Below are 15220 nucleotides of genomic sequence, written 5' to 3'. Positions count from 1 at the left end.
TATCATGCACATTACAGAGGGGTCAAGTTTACAGAGTTCAAAGTTCATTTACACAGTGAATTTGATACCTATTTATGAGAAATTCTGTTCTCTGTGAGCCTACTAATAAACAGTAAAAATCTCTTTGCAAAGGCACAGTGAAGAAATAACACGAGGCTCAGTGATTTCTAATTTGTTTAAACAACACAATCTTAAACGTTGCAACAGTTCTTTCAGTCCCGTTGTATTTTTTTTCAGTTACTTTTCTGCTGTTGCAATATGGAGGCCAATACTAACCCATAAATATTTATTGCATTATGACTATAGCAGCCAATGTCATTTGTTTGATGGGGACTTTAATTGTTATTACCTTGTTGGCCCTATACAGTACCACAGTGGAGTAGTCAACTGTGGGCTTGGCTCTGCTTCAGCCTTCAGGGTACTCAGGTACCACTGCTTACCAGCTAGAACGAAAGGAAGTTTGTCCAGACAGGGTGGGTTCTGCCATTCTCTGAGACGTTTTTAACGTTACAGCTCTCTTTATTCAGGAGTAATAAGGGCTATAAACCGTGGGGAGGGAGTAGGGTTTTTTAGGGTGAGTGTGCATTATTGGTTGGTACCAAGGTGCTGGGAATGCTTCATTTGCTTGAGGAGGAATTCCAGAATCTTGCTGGATTTGTCCTTATATAGAGAAGAAATTAAACCTGTACTTTGGTTACCAGGCTATATGACTACTTTAATGGGGGGGAAGGTGGGGGTCGGAAGGATACAAGCTCAGGCTCATGCAGGCCCAGAACAGGGAGGGAGTGATCCTTACTCATGCCCGTCTCAAGTCTAGCCAGTGTTTCTTCTCGAACCAGATTTCTCCTGGCGTGCCAATGTGAGAAAGCTGAACAGTCCATCTTATCACAAGTCCAAATTAAAGGCACTTATAGATGCTGCTGCTCTTTTTATCCACCTTTACATAGTTGACAAAAAGTCACAGAGCAAGGGATCTAAACATTTTTTTATTTTATACTTTTTGTAATGGATATTTTTTATTAACATTTCAAATGTTAGTCCCTTTCCCGGTCTCCTGTTCATAAGCCCCCTATCCCCTCTAATTCCCCTTCTTCTATAAGTGTGTTCGCCTCCCCCTCCAGCCCCATTCCCACCCCCACAACATTCCCCTACACTGGGGGTCCAACCTTGGCAGGACCAAGGACTTTTCCTTCTATTAGTGCCCAACAAGGCCATCCTCTGCTACATATGCAGCTGGAGCCCTGGGTCAGTCCATGTATAGTCTTTGGGTAGTAGATTAGTCCCTGGGAGTTCTGGTTGATTGGCATTGTTGTATTTATGGGGTTGCAAGCCCCTTCAGCTCTTTCAATCCTTTCTTTAATTCCTCTAATGGGGATCCCTTCTCAGTTTAATGGTTTGCTGCTAGCATTCACCTCTGTATTTGTCCTGCTCAGGCAGAGCCTCTCAGGAGATGGTTATATCAGGCTCCTGTCAGCATGCACTTCTTGGCATCAGCAATATTGTCTGGATTTGGTGGCTGTATATATATATGGGCTGGATCCCCAGGTGGGGCAGGCTCTGAATGGCCATTCCTTCAGTGTCTGCTCCAAACTTTGTCTCCATATCTCGTTCTATGAATATTTTTGTTCCCCCTTTTAAGAAGGAATGAAGCATCTGCGCTTTGGCCATCCTTCAGCTTCATGTAGTCCATGGATTGCATCTTGGGTAATTTGAGCTTTTGGGCTAATATCCACTTATCAGTGAGTGCATACCATGTGTGTTTTTCTGTGATCGGGTTACCTCACTCAGGATGGTATTTTCTAGTTCAATCCATTTGCCTATGAATTTCATGAAGTCATTGTTTTGATAGCTGAGTAGTATTCCATTGTGTAGATGTACCACATTTTCTGTATCCATTCCTCTGTTGAAGGGCATCTGGGTTCTTTCCAGCTCCTGGCTATTATAAATAAGGCTGCTATGAACATATTGGAGCATGTGTCTTTGTTGTATGTTGGAGCATCCTTTGGGTATATGCCCAGGAGATTATCGCTGGGTCCTAAGGTAGTTCAATGTGCAGTTTTCTGAGGAACCTCCAGACTGATTTCCAGAGTGGTTGTCCCAGTTTGCAATCCCACCAACAATGGAGGAGAGTTCCTCTTTCTCCACATCCTGGCCAGCATTTGCTGTCACCTGAGTTTTTGATCTTAGCCATTCTGACTGGTGTGAGGTGGAATCTCAGGGTTGTTTTGATTTGCATTTCCCTTATGACTAAAGATGTTGAACATTTCTTTAGGTACTTCTAAGCCATTCAATGTTCCTCAGCTGAGAATTCTTTGTTTAGCTCTGTACCCCATTTTTAATAGGGTTATTTGGCTCTCTGGAGTCTAACTTCTTGAGTTCTTTGTATATATTAGGATATTAGTCCTCTATCGGATGTAGGATTGGTAAAGATCTTCTTCCAATCTGTTGGTTGCTGTTTTGTCCTAATGACAGTGTCCTTTGCCTTATAGAAGCTTTGCAGTTTTATGAGTTCCCATTTGTTGATTCTTGATCTTAGAGCATAAGTCATTGGTGTTTTGTTCAGGAAATTTTCCCCAGTACCCATGTGTTTGAGACTCTTGTCTTCTATTATCGTGAGTGTCTCTGGTTTGATGTGGAGGTCCTTGATCCACTTGGACTTAAGCTTTGTACATGGTGATAAGAATGGATCAATCTGCATTCTTCTACATTCTGACCTCCAGTTGAACCAGCACCATTTGTTGAAAATGCTGTCTTTCTTCCATTGGATGGTTTTAGCTCTTTTGTCATAGATCAAGTGACCATAGGTCTGTGGGTTCATTTCTGGGTCTGCAGTTGTATTCCACTGATCTATTACCTGTCTCTGTACCAATACCATGCAGTTTTTAATCACTGTTGCTCTGTAATTCTGCATGAGGTCAGTTATGGTGATTCCCCCATTCTTTTATTGTTGAGAATAGTTTTTGACATCTTTTGTTATTGTAAATGAATTTGCAAATTGCTCTTTCTATTGCTATAAAGAATTAGTAGGAATTTTGATGGGGATTGCATTGAATCTGTAGATTGCTTTTGGCAAAATGGCCATATTTACTAAATTAATCCTGCCAATCCATGAGCATGGGAGGTCTTTCTATCTTCTGAGATCTTTGATTTCTTTCTTCAGAGATTTGAAGTTCTTGTCAGACAGATCTTTCACTTGCTTGGTTAGAGTCATATTTTATATTATTTGGGACTATTGTGAAGGGTGTCATTTCCCTAATTTCTTTTTCAGCCTGTTTATCCTTTGAGTAGAGGAAGGCTAATGATTTGTTTCAGTTAATTTTATATCCAGCCACTTTGCTGAAGTTGTTTATCAGCTTTAGTAGTTTTCTGGTGGAACTTTTGGGATCACTTAAATATACTATCATATCATCTGCAAATAGTGATATTTTTATTTCTTCCTTTCCAATTTGTATCCCTTTGACCTCCTTTTGTTGTCTGATTTCTCTTGCTAGGACTTCAAGAACTATATTGAATAAGTAGGGAGAGAGTGGGCAGCCTTGTCTAGTCCCTGATTTTAGTGGGATTGCTTCAAGTTTCTCTCCATCTAGTTTGATGTTGGTTACTGGTTTGCTGTATATTACTTTTACTATGTTTAGGTATGGATACCTTGAATTCCTGATCTTTTCAAGACTTTTAATATGAAGGGGTGTTAAATTTTGTCAAATGCTTTCTCAGCATCTAATGAGATGATTATGTGTTTTTTTTTCTTTGAGTTTGTTTATATAGTGGATTACATCGATGGATTTCCATACATTGGACCATCCCTGTATCCCTGGAATGAACCCGACTTGATCATGATTCATTTTGATGTGTTCTTGGATTCTGTTTGCAAGCATTTTATTGAGTAGTTTTGCATCAATATTCATAAGGGAAATTGGTCTGAAGTTCTCTTTCTTTTTTGGGACTCTGTGTGGTTTAGGTGTAAGAGTAATTGTGGCTTCATAGAAGGAATTTTGTAGTGCTCCTTCTGTTTCTATTTTGTGGAATAGTTTGGACAGTATTGGTATGAGGTCTTCTATGAAGGTCTGATAGAATTCTGTACTGAACCCATCTGGTCCTGGACTCTTTTTGGTTGGGAGACTTTTAATAACTGCTTCAATTTCTTTAGGAGTTATGGGGTTGTTTAAATCATTTATCTGATCCTGATTTAACTTTGGTACCTGATATTTGTCTAGAAAATTGTTCATTTCCTCCAGATTTTCCAGTTTTGTTGAATATAGGTTTTTGTAGTAGGATCTGATGATTTTTTTTTTAATTTCCTCAGATTCTGTTGTTACATCTCCCTTTTCATTTCTGATATTCTTAATTTGGATACTGTTTCTATGCCCTTTGGTTAGTCTGGCTAAGGGTTTATCTATCTTGTTCATTTTCTCAAAGAACCAGTTCCTGGTTTTGTTGATTCTTTGTATAGTCCTTTTTGTTTCTACTTGGTTGATTTCAGCCAAGTTTGATTATTTCCTGCCTTCTACTCCTTCTGGGTGTATTTGCTTCTTTTTGTTCTAGAGCATTTAGGCTTACTGTCAAGCTGCTTATGTATACTCTCTCCTATGTATTTTTGGAGGCACTCAGAGCTATGATGTTTTTTTCCTCTTATCACTGCCTTCATTGTGTCCCATAAATTTGGGTCTGTTTTGCCTTCAGTTTCATTAAATTCTAAAAAGTCTTTTTTTCTTTATTTCTTCCTTGACCAAGTTATCATTGAGTAGATCATTGTTCAACTTCCATGTATATGTGGACTTTCTGTTGTTTTTGTTGTTATTTAAGACCAGTCTTAGTCAGTGGTGATCAGATAGGATGCATGAGATTATTTCAATCTTCTTGTGTCTGTTGAGGCCTGTTATGTGACTGATTATATGGACAGTTTTCGAGAAGGTATTGTGAGGTGCTGAGAAGAAGGTATATTATTTTGTTTTAGGATGAAATGTTCTATAAGTATCTGTTAAGTCCATTTGGTTCATAACTCCTGTAAGTTTCTCTGTGTCTCTGTTTAATTTCTGTTTCCATGATCTGTCCATTGATGAGAGTGGGGTGTTGAAATCTCCCACTATTACTGTGTGAGGATTGGGAGTTCATGTTGGTGGAATTTTCCTTTGATGAATATGAAGTGTCCTTCCTTATCTTTTTTGATATTTTTTTTGTTGAAAGTCGATTTTATGGGATATTAGAATGGCTACTCCAGCTTGCTTCTTCAGACTCTTTGCTTGGAAAGTTGTTTTCCAGCCTTTTACTCTGAAGTAATATCTGTCTTTGTCTCTGAGGTATGTTTCCTGTATGCAGCAAAATCCTGTGTCCTCTTTATGTATCCCGTCTGTTAATCTAAGTCTTTTTGTTGGGGAACTGAGTCCATTGATGTTGAGAGTTATTAAGGAATAGTGATTGCTGTTTCCTGTTATGTTTGCTGTTAGAGGTGGTAGTATGTTTGTGTGTCGGTCTTCTTTTGCTTTTGTTGCAAGGAGATTACTTTCTTGCTTTTTCTATAGTGTAGTTTCCCTCCTTCTGTTGGAGTTTTCCATCTCTTTTCCTTTGCGGGGCTGGATTTGTAGAAAGATACTGTGTACATTTGGTTTTGTCATGGAGTATCTTAGTTTCTCCCTCTACGTTAATTGAGAGTTTTGTGTTCTCTTAGGGTCTGTATATATCTGTCCAGGATCTTCTGGCTTTCATAGTCTCTGGCGAGAAGTCTGGTGTAATTTTGATGGGTCTGCCTTTAAATGTTACTTGTCCTTTTTCCCTTACTGCTTTTAATATTCTCACTTTGTTTTGTGTGTTTGGTCTTTTGACTATTATGTGACCAGAGGAATTTCTTTTCTGGTCCAATCTATTTGGAGTTCCATAGGCTTCTTGTATGTTTATGGGCATCTCTTTCTTTAGGTTAGGGAACTTTTCTTCTATAATTTTGTTGAAGATATTTACTTGCCCTTTAAGTTGGGAGTCTTCACTCTCTTCTATACCTATTTTCCTTAGGTTTGATTTTCTCATTGTGTCCAGGACTTCCTTGATATTTTGTGCTAGGAGCTCTTTGCATTTTACATTATCTTTGATCATTGTGTTGATGTTTTCTATGGTATCTTCTGCCCCTGAGATTCTCCTATCTTTTTTATTTTGTTGGTGATGCTTGCATCTATGACTCCTGATCTCTTTCTTAGGTTTTCTACCGCCAGGGTTGTCTCCCTTCGTGTTTCTTTATTGTTTCTATTTCCATTTTTAAATCCTGGATGGTTTTGTCCATTTTCTTCACCTGTTTGGATGTGTTTTCCTGTAATTCTTTAAGGGAATTCTTTATGAGATTTTTTGTTTCCTCTTTAAAGGCTTCTATTTGTTTACTTGTGTTGTCCTGTATTTCTTTAAGGGAGTTATTTATGTCCTTCTTAAATTCCTCCATCATCATCATCATCATCATCAAATGTGATTTTAAATCCAAATCTTGCTTTTCTGGTGTGTTTGGATATCCAGTATTTGCTTTGATGGGAAAACTGCACTCTGATGATGCCAAGTAGTCTTGGTTTCTGTTGCTAACGTTCTTGTGCTGGCCTCTTGCCATCAGGTTGTCTCTGGTGTTAGCTTGTCCTGCTGTCTCTGAAAGTTTCTTGACCCTCCTGTAGGCTTGTATGACAGCACTCCTATAGATCTGTTTCTTTTAGCCAGATCTGGGAACAGAGAGTTCTGATCTCAGGTGTGTAGGTGCTCCTGGTGACTAGCTTTCAACTCTGGGTGCAGGCAGAAACCCGAAGGGCCCTGTACCCAGGGGGCACAGTTGGCACTAGTCGATTTCCTCTTGGGTCAGGAATGTTGGCAGAATCTGGGTTCTCAGGAGTGTCTGCACTCTGAGGATCCAGCCCTCTCCCCCCGGATCTGGGTGCAGTGAGCTGTGGTACCGGTTCAGCTCAGTTCTGGGCATAGGCAGAAACCAGCTGGTTCCTGGTGCTGACTTCCCTTATAGTCCTGTATCCAGAGGCACTCTGCAGTTTCCTTTTGGGCCAGGAATGTGGGCAGAAATGGGTAGAAGTGGGCAGAAATGGCAGTCTGTCCTGAGGTCTCTAAATGATCAAATTATATTAATTCTTTCAACAATTCTTATTTGAATATTGAATTATCTCTCCTCTCCAATTTCAGGTTAATGAATCCTGAGGATGTTTTGAAGACAGGTTTGGTAACAAAAAGTGAAGAATATATAGAAAATTAGGAACTGGGGGTTTATAAAGTAAGAGCAAAGAAATTAAAGGGCAGAAAAACAAACACAAAACAGCTAGTGACCCAACTAAACACTGCAGAAAGGATTGTCACTTCTGTCTTGCACAGGCTCAAAACCTGGGCACAGAAAGATGGGATGATTTAACAAATGAGGGAAAAGTATGGAAGGCTACTCTTGGGCAGAATTCTTCCTTGATATGTCTTAAATCTGGCCTTAAAGATCCCAAGGATCCATTCACTTAAGTATGTACTTGAAGAAAAGATTTATGAAGATTTATAAAGATTTATAAAACCTGCTTAACATCTCTTGTCTTTGTCCCAGTCCAAGGACATGTATTTTAGTGATGTGCCCACCTCAGTGTTCTTAAAGTCTCTTCTGTATTGTCTGTAGTTATGAATATGTTTAGACGCAGTACTATTTCAGGCACTTAAAGTAAGAGTGTGTGTGTGTGTGTGTGTGTGTGTGTGTGTGTGTGTGTGTGTGTTTGTGTAGAAAAAGACAGGAAAACAAAATTATCTCTAAGCATAGGGTTTGGAGCTTCAAAATGGCTTAGTTTCCTACTTGAAATGCATTACTATAGTTCCTAAAGGTTAAGCTGATGCATCAAATTAGATCCAAACTACTATTGCTATTGTAATGGCAGGCATAAGTTGGCCACATTATCATGACTCTGACCAATCTATAGGTCAGCCAGGCAGCTTAGGTTATCAATTTAACACCAGTTACTAGGAATCACCTCAAAATGTTTCAGCCATAATACACAGCTGTTGAAAAACTGTTTTCTGACATTGTAGCACAGTTCATCATGAGCAACTCGATTATGGATGTCTGTGCTGGGTGACTATGTCAACTTGCCAGGCTAGTGTCATCTGAGGGAAGGGAACATCAATTAAGAAAATCTCATCATGCTATAGGTAAAGCCTGTAGGACATTTCCTTGCTTAGTGATTCATTAACTGATCACTTCTAATTTGCTCACAATGAAATCAGCAGAGAATAGAGGCAGGTGTGGAAATCTTCTTGGGTCTTTGTCTTAGTTAAGGTCATTGTTGTGAAGGAATAACATGACCAAGGCAACTCTTAAACAGGAAAAAATTTAATTGGGGCTGGCTGACAGTTACTGAAGTTCAGTCCATTATCATCATGGTGGGAAGCATGGCAGTGTACAGGCAGACATGGTGCAGAGAAACCAAGAGTTCTACATCCTGATCCACATGCAGTCTTCTGCCGGCAGCCAGGATGAAGATCTGATTCCACATTGGGCAGAGCTTGAGCATAGGAGACCTTAAAGCCTACCTACATAATGACACACTTCCTCCAACAAGGCCACACCTCCTAATAGTGCCACTCCTTATAGTCAAGCACTGAAACATGAATCTATGGAGGCCAAACCCATTCAAATCATCAAGAAGCCACTGGACCTGGCTTGAGCTTCTGAAACCTCAAAGCCCACTGTGCAGTGGCACACTTCCTCCATCAAGGCCACACCTACTTTAACAAGGTCACACCTCTAGTAATGCCATTGTCTAAGAGTCTATAGGGGCCATTTTCATTCAGACTACTGTACAAGCCATGAAGAGCAGACCAGTGAGCAGTATTCCTTTGGCATCTGTATCAGCTCCTGCCTCCATGTTCCTTCCCTTTTTGAGTCCTGTCCTGACTTACTTCAGTCTTGGACTAGGATATAGAAGTATAAGCAAATGAATGTTTTTCTCCCCAAGTTGATTTGGGCATAGGTATTTCATCATAGCAATAGTAACCCTAACCAAGGGAGTTGGTGCCAGGAGTGTGATATTTCTGTGACAGACCTGACGATGTTTTGGGGAAGATTGTGGAGAGACTTTGGAACTTTTGCTAGAAAAACCATTGAGTGTTAAGAGGTCAGTGAGCTGTTCTGTCAGTGCTTTGGAGCTAAGAATGTTGAAAGAGCCGTGCAGAAGATGGAGACCTGGCTTTCGAAATTTCAGAGGAAATATTAAAGATGTGATTGAGGTCATTGCTATTTTGATTTAATCTGTGGTTTTGGTTTACTGGGACTGAACAATGTTAGTTGTGATTAACAAGATACCAGAACTACTAAACTGAAACTTTTACATTACTGGGACAATTGATGCTGGCTAGCTGGACCTAAGAAATTTGCAGTAATAAAGTAGAGATCGATATCACTGAGGTGATCTCTTCTGGGAAGTGTTTTCTGAGAGCACAGAGAAGTTGTATTCTAGAGGTAGCCAAGGTTGTACCCTGTGCTGTCAGCCAAATGTGGGGAAGTATAAAAGTCACCTAAATGGTACTGATTATAAAGCCATGATTGGGTCATGGAGAACAGCTGAGGTTTTGCTCTGTGAGAGGTCAGGATAGGCCATTGGTTAAGGTATAGACCCAGTGGCAGTTGAAGCCCTAGGACTGAAGGTGTCATGGCAGAGAAGTAGAAGCTTGACACCATGAAGAGAGCCTAATAGAGGCTACTGGTGGAAATGCAGCCCAGTTACCACATAGTAACATGTAGCAGAAGACCCCATAGTTTTGAAGATACCAGTTCCATGGGATGACCACCAAGAACAGCAGCAGCAGTGAAATGGCCTAGAGCCTAGAAGGTAAGTTGTGTGTGCTGCATGGGACAGAGCTGGAGACGTGACCTCCCTTTGGGGGAGTCCAGAAGCTCATGTGTGGCTCCTCGACTGGACACTGAATTGCTTATACTGTTAGCCTTCAGTTTTGCTTGGCTCAGTTCATGCCCTGGTTCTTCCCTCTTGAAGAAGGTATTTAATTTTGACTTTTATAGAACCCGAAGCAGAAAGACCTTGAATGTTTCAAAGAGATTTTTGGCATTTAGACAGAGTGGATATTTTAAAGAGATTGAAAGTTGAGCGTGCTTGAATTTGTAAAGACTGCGGGACTTTTATAGTTACTCATGTTTTTAATGTGAAACCTCGGGAATGAATGAGGAAGAAAGGATTTGGGTTCATAGTGATGTGTTCATATGTCAAGTGGACTAGGGGTCAGTTGTGCTGGCTGGTTTTGTGTCACCTTGACACAAGTTACAGTCATGAGAGAAGAAATAGCCTCAGTTGAGAGAAGGTGTCTGTGATGTCAAACTGTAAAGCATTTTCTCAATCAGTGATCAGTAGGGAAGTGCTCAGCCTATGGTGGGTAGTGCCATCCCCGGGTTGGTGGTTCTAGATTCTATTAAAAAGCAGGCTGAGCAAGCCATGGGGAGCAAGCTAGTAAGCAGCACCCCTCCATGGTCTCTGCATCAGCTCCTGCCGCCTGGTTCCTGCCTTGCATGAGTTCCTGCCCTGATGTAGAGTTGGACTATAATTTGGAAGTGTAACTCAAATTCCCGAGTTAATTTGGTCATGGTGTTTGTTCCTAGCAACAGTAGCCCTAACTAAGACAGCATACAAAGCTGGAACACTGAGCAACTGAGTGGCTCCACTGGAAAATGAAGCTGTGTAAGACAACATGATGCCAGGCCTGGGCTGCTGGAGACCCCACATTGCTTTCCTAATTCTCATTATGTTCCACTGGTGTGGAATTTCCTTTATAAAACCTCCAGGCTTTGGATCATAAAAGTCTTGTTTCATATGAAATTAAAGATGATATTACATATAATGTGGTATCATATGCTGTTACATATGATACTTATGCTGATACATAAGAGCATTGGCCTTGACCAGGTCTTCTTCCAGAGGACCTAGTTCAGTTCCCAGCACCCACATGACAGCTTACACTGTACCTCCAGCCTCAGTGGACCCTAGCACAGGAGAGATTGGATTGAAGACAATATGGTTTTTCTAACAACCTCCAGTATAGTGAACATAGGCAATTCTGAAAAGTTGTACCAGGGAAGTCATACATTTTTATGATTTTTAAATGTGTATGTGTGCCCGCATGAGTTTATGTGCACTACATGTACATTAGAGTGTATTAGACCCCCTAGAACTGGAATTATATGGGTCTGTGAGTCACTGGATGTGGGTCAACCAAACTCCGGTTCTCTGAAAGAGCAGTAAATGCTCTTAACTGTTAAGTTGTTCCTCAAGCCCTGGAACATATTTGTTCGTGTATCATGAAAAGTATTTTTCTTATTTATCCTACTTGTATGTCACTGACATGAACACCTTTATTCTCAGTGTTTGATCAAGCTCTGCCTTTGATCATTTTGCCCTGGTTATTGCATTAGTTCTAGTCCATCTACCCTGTGGGGGAAACAGGGACTTATGGGGAGTCCACAGTTTTGGTTTCTCGATATGGAAATCAAACACTGAGAATAAATGTGTTCATATCATCTCTATGCAAATGTACCACAGAGTATACTGTATCACTATGCAATGTACTGTACAATATGCTGTATCTATGCAATATACCATACAATATACTGTATCTATGCAGTATACCATACAACATACTGTTTCTATATGCAATGTACCACACAATATGCTGTATCTATGCAGTATACCATACAACATACTGTTTCTATATGCAATGTACCGCACAATATGCTGTATCTATGCAGTATACCATACAATATACTGTTTCTATATGCAATGTACCGCACAATATGCTGTATCTATGCAATATACCATACAATATACTGTATCGATATGCAATGAGGCTAGACTTTGGTTCCTCAGAATATGACTGAGAAAATGTTCAGACATATTTCTTATGCTAAGTGATGCAGCTGAGCTTGAGCATTTCAGCTTTATTGCTTCATTGTCCATCCCCCGTTTTCCAACCTCTCCCTCCTTTCATTTTTTTAGTATGTTTGTTAGCATATATCAATCATAAAGGTGTCATTATGACATTTTCAAACATGTGCACAGTGCATTTTGATAACATTCATGCCTTGTTTTCTTCTCTTGTCTCCCTCCCACTCCCAATCCTTCTCCCTAAATAGCCCCTTCTATTCTTTTGTCTTCAGTGATTCTAGGGCTTTCCTTAAGGCTGCTTATAGGAGTGTGGGTGGTGATTTGTTTACAGGACTGAAGAGAATAGTTCTCCCTCCCTTATCAGCTATAATCCAAGTATAAATCCTCAGGGAGGAGTGGGATCACATAATCCCATACCTTTCTATGACAAGGTGTTGACTGGCTCAGTCTTGCAACTATCTCATGCAGTAGCCACAGATCTGTGAGTTCAGTAGTGCAGCAGCTGGGGCATTCCTGCAGGGCAGTGTCCCCATGGTTTCCTTTCCTTACACTTTATTATTTCATTACATTTTTTAAAATTCTAGTTCTAGATCTTGTGTTTTGAAAGCTCTGTATCTGGCACCTGATCTTCTAGCGTCACCAGTTACGTTTTAAAGCATGTAGTCACATCCATTCTATTTGCTGGATATCTGGGTCAGTCTCCTCAACAGTGTCTGATCCTGTCTTCACTGCACTAGGCTTCAGTGCATTCTTGAGAATGGTGTTGGAAGGGATTAATATTTGAATGAGTGGAAAGGTTGAAGAAGATAGTACTAGGATGCACACCAATCCAGGCACACATCAGTCAGGATGCCCACCAACCTAGGAACACATCAGTCAGGATGCCCACCAACCTAGGAACACATCAGTAAACCTGCTGAGGATAAGAAACAGTGAAGGAATAACAATGTTACTTCTATTTGAGCTGTAACATTTATGTCTGCATTCCTCAGACATGAGTACTCTTAGTCCTTGGACCTTTGGACTTGAAGCAGGAATTACATCATAATCTAGGAGCTCTCTCTAGTTCTCAGATCTTTGAACTAAGACTGAATCATACCATTGGCCTTTCTGGTTCTCTAGATTGCTGAGGGGTGATTGCAGAACTTTTTATTTTCTGCAAATCTGGCTCTTTTATTAAAAGAAGAGAATGTTTATTTTAGTTCATGATGTCAGTCTGTGGTTGGTTCTGACTCTTATTTTAGTCTGGAGGGGATGAGATGGGGAATCATGAAGGCAAGAGAGTGTCAGGAAAGCTGCTCAAACCATGACAACCAGAAAACAGAGAGAGAGAGAGAGAGAGAGAGAGAGAGAGAGAGAGAGAGAGAGAGAGAGACCAAGGCTAAGACATGTCCCCGGTGGCCTATCTCTCTGTCATATCTTTTAGTAGAGGTAAAACTCTTTTGTTCATGGTGCAGAAAAGAGCCCTTGAAGACTTCATCAAATTGACTTTACAGAAGCATTAGCTTCTACTATAACACTCCATTCCCCAAACAAGCATCTGTCCATTTAAAGTGTTTTTGTTTCTACTGCATATGTAAAGTGTGTAGACATTACTCTAGTGAGAGAAAAAAAAAAAGTTCAAACCACTGTTCAACACTCTATTACTTAGGAAGCGAGACCAACAATCAATGAGTAGGTATCTTGATATTAAAAAGTGCTTGTACATTAGAAGAAATAGTTACTTGAACAAGAACACAGCCATCAGAGTGGGATGAAAGTTTTGCCAGAAGATTAATATCTAGAATATGCAAAAATTAAAAATGCTAAATAGCAAGAAAACAATAGCCAATGAAAGTGGGCTATGTATCTGAACAAAGTTCTCAAAAGAAGAAATACAGATGGCAATAAATACTTTAAACAGCATTCAACATCCTTTACCATCAGAGAAATGGATATTAAGATGGCTTTGAGGTTCTATCCCACTCCAGCCAGAATGGTAGATATCTAGAAAACCAATGACAACTGATTCAGGTGCGAATGTGGGGAACAGAGAGCCCTTAGCTATGGTTGGCATTGAGTGTACACGGGTGCAGTTTCCTTGAAACTCAGTATAGATGTTTCTTTAAAAATAAGAACTACTTTTCAGGCAACTACACCACTTAAGGGCACATACCACAATGGTACCTGCGTGTCCACAGCGATACCTATGTGTCCACGCTGATGGATGCTCTATCATAATATCTGTGAAATGGAGTCAGCCTAGCCGTCCATCAACTTGTGAGCAGATGATGAGAACATTCTATCTAAACACAACAAAGTTCTATTCAGTTGTGCAAAATCAGATAAAATTAGAAGAAAAAGGGTGGAATTGGCAAATGCATTGAGCGAAGTAACTCAGGCACAGAGAGACACAGCGCCTCTTCTCCCAAAGAATCATAAACCCTAATTTTTATTCTGGTATTTATATGAACTTGAGTGTGTATTAGAGGCCAGGAAATCAGGAGAGGAGCCATGAGAAGAGGGACAAAAAACGAGGCTCTAAGGGAGAGTGATCACACCTGTGATGTGGAAGTGGAGAACAGGATGAGAGAGCAGTGGGGTGCAATGCAAACTGTGTGAATTAACATGTCAGAAGGAAACAACTCCATAAGTTTTTAAATTTAAAATTCTTTTTAAAGAGAAAATTGAATTGATTTTTGTTGCATGCAGGAGTGTTGTGGCTGAGCACTTCCAGTGCACTGATGGCCAGGGCAGTCACCTGTCCTCCATGTTTCCACTGATGGTCAGAAAAGGCCTCCAGGTGTCACGTCTCTCATTACAGTGGAGAAAAGGAAGAAATGGCTGTACCAGTCTCTTGTCTTCATTGTCAGAGGAAGAAAAGACAAGACTGTATGGGAGATCATTTCAACAGGGTATCCCTGGAAAGTAGAGATTTTTGACAGCTTATGTACCAATGCTTTATTGAAAGGTTCTATCCTTGGCTAGCAAGAGTGAGGAGAGGAGTAGCACATAAAACACTATCATTCTTAGTAGTTGCTGCTACGCTGCACCGTTCCAAGAAAACAACCATTGCTTGAGCAGTTCTGTCCTTTGGGCCCCGTGAGGTATTGTCAATGAGTTACATGGAAAAACCAGGCCTAAGAACAAGTCAATAAAAGAGCAATTAATGACATCTGGGTGTGGTGGCATTGACCTTTAATCTCAAGGCTTGGAAGGTGGCAGAGGCAGGCCAATTTACTGAGTTCTAGGCCAGCCTGGTCTACATAGTGAGACCCTTTAAAAGGGGCAGAGGAACAAAATAAAGAGAATTACCTTCTGGTTTTTATCCATCTCAGCCCCTCTCCTGAAAGTTTTCC

At 40.4% G+C, this 15220-nt stretch overlaps 1 long non-coding RNA gene across 3 annotated transcripts in view; it reads left to right on the top strand.

The window, feature by feature from the left end:
- The window catches only part of LOC102555022 (uncharacterized), a 235354-nt gene that overhangs the window by 198972 nt on the left and 21162 nt on the right, over window positions 1-15220 (top strand). The window lies entirely within an intron of this gene.

Source organism: Rattus norvegicus, chromosome 18 (genome assembly GCF_021556685.1).
Source record: "Rattus norvegicus strain SHRSP/BbbUtx chromosome 18, alternate assembly SHRSP_T2T, whole genome shotgun sequence".
In the NCBI taxonomy this organism is placed as follows: Eukaryota; Metazoa; Chordata; class Mammalia; order Rodentia; family Muridae; genus Rattus; species Rattus norvegicus.
This window is presented reverse-complemented; position numbering and strand designations above follow the sequence as displayed.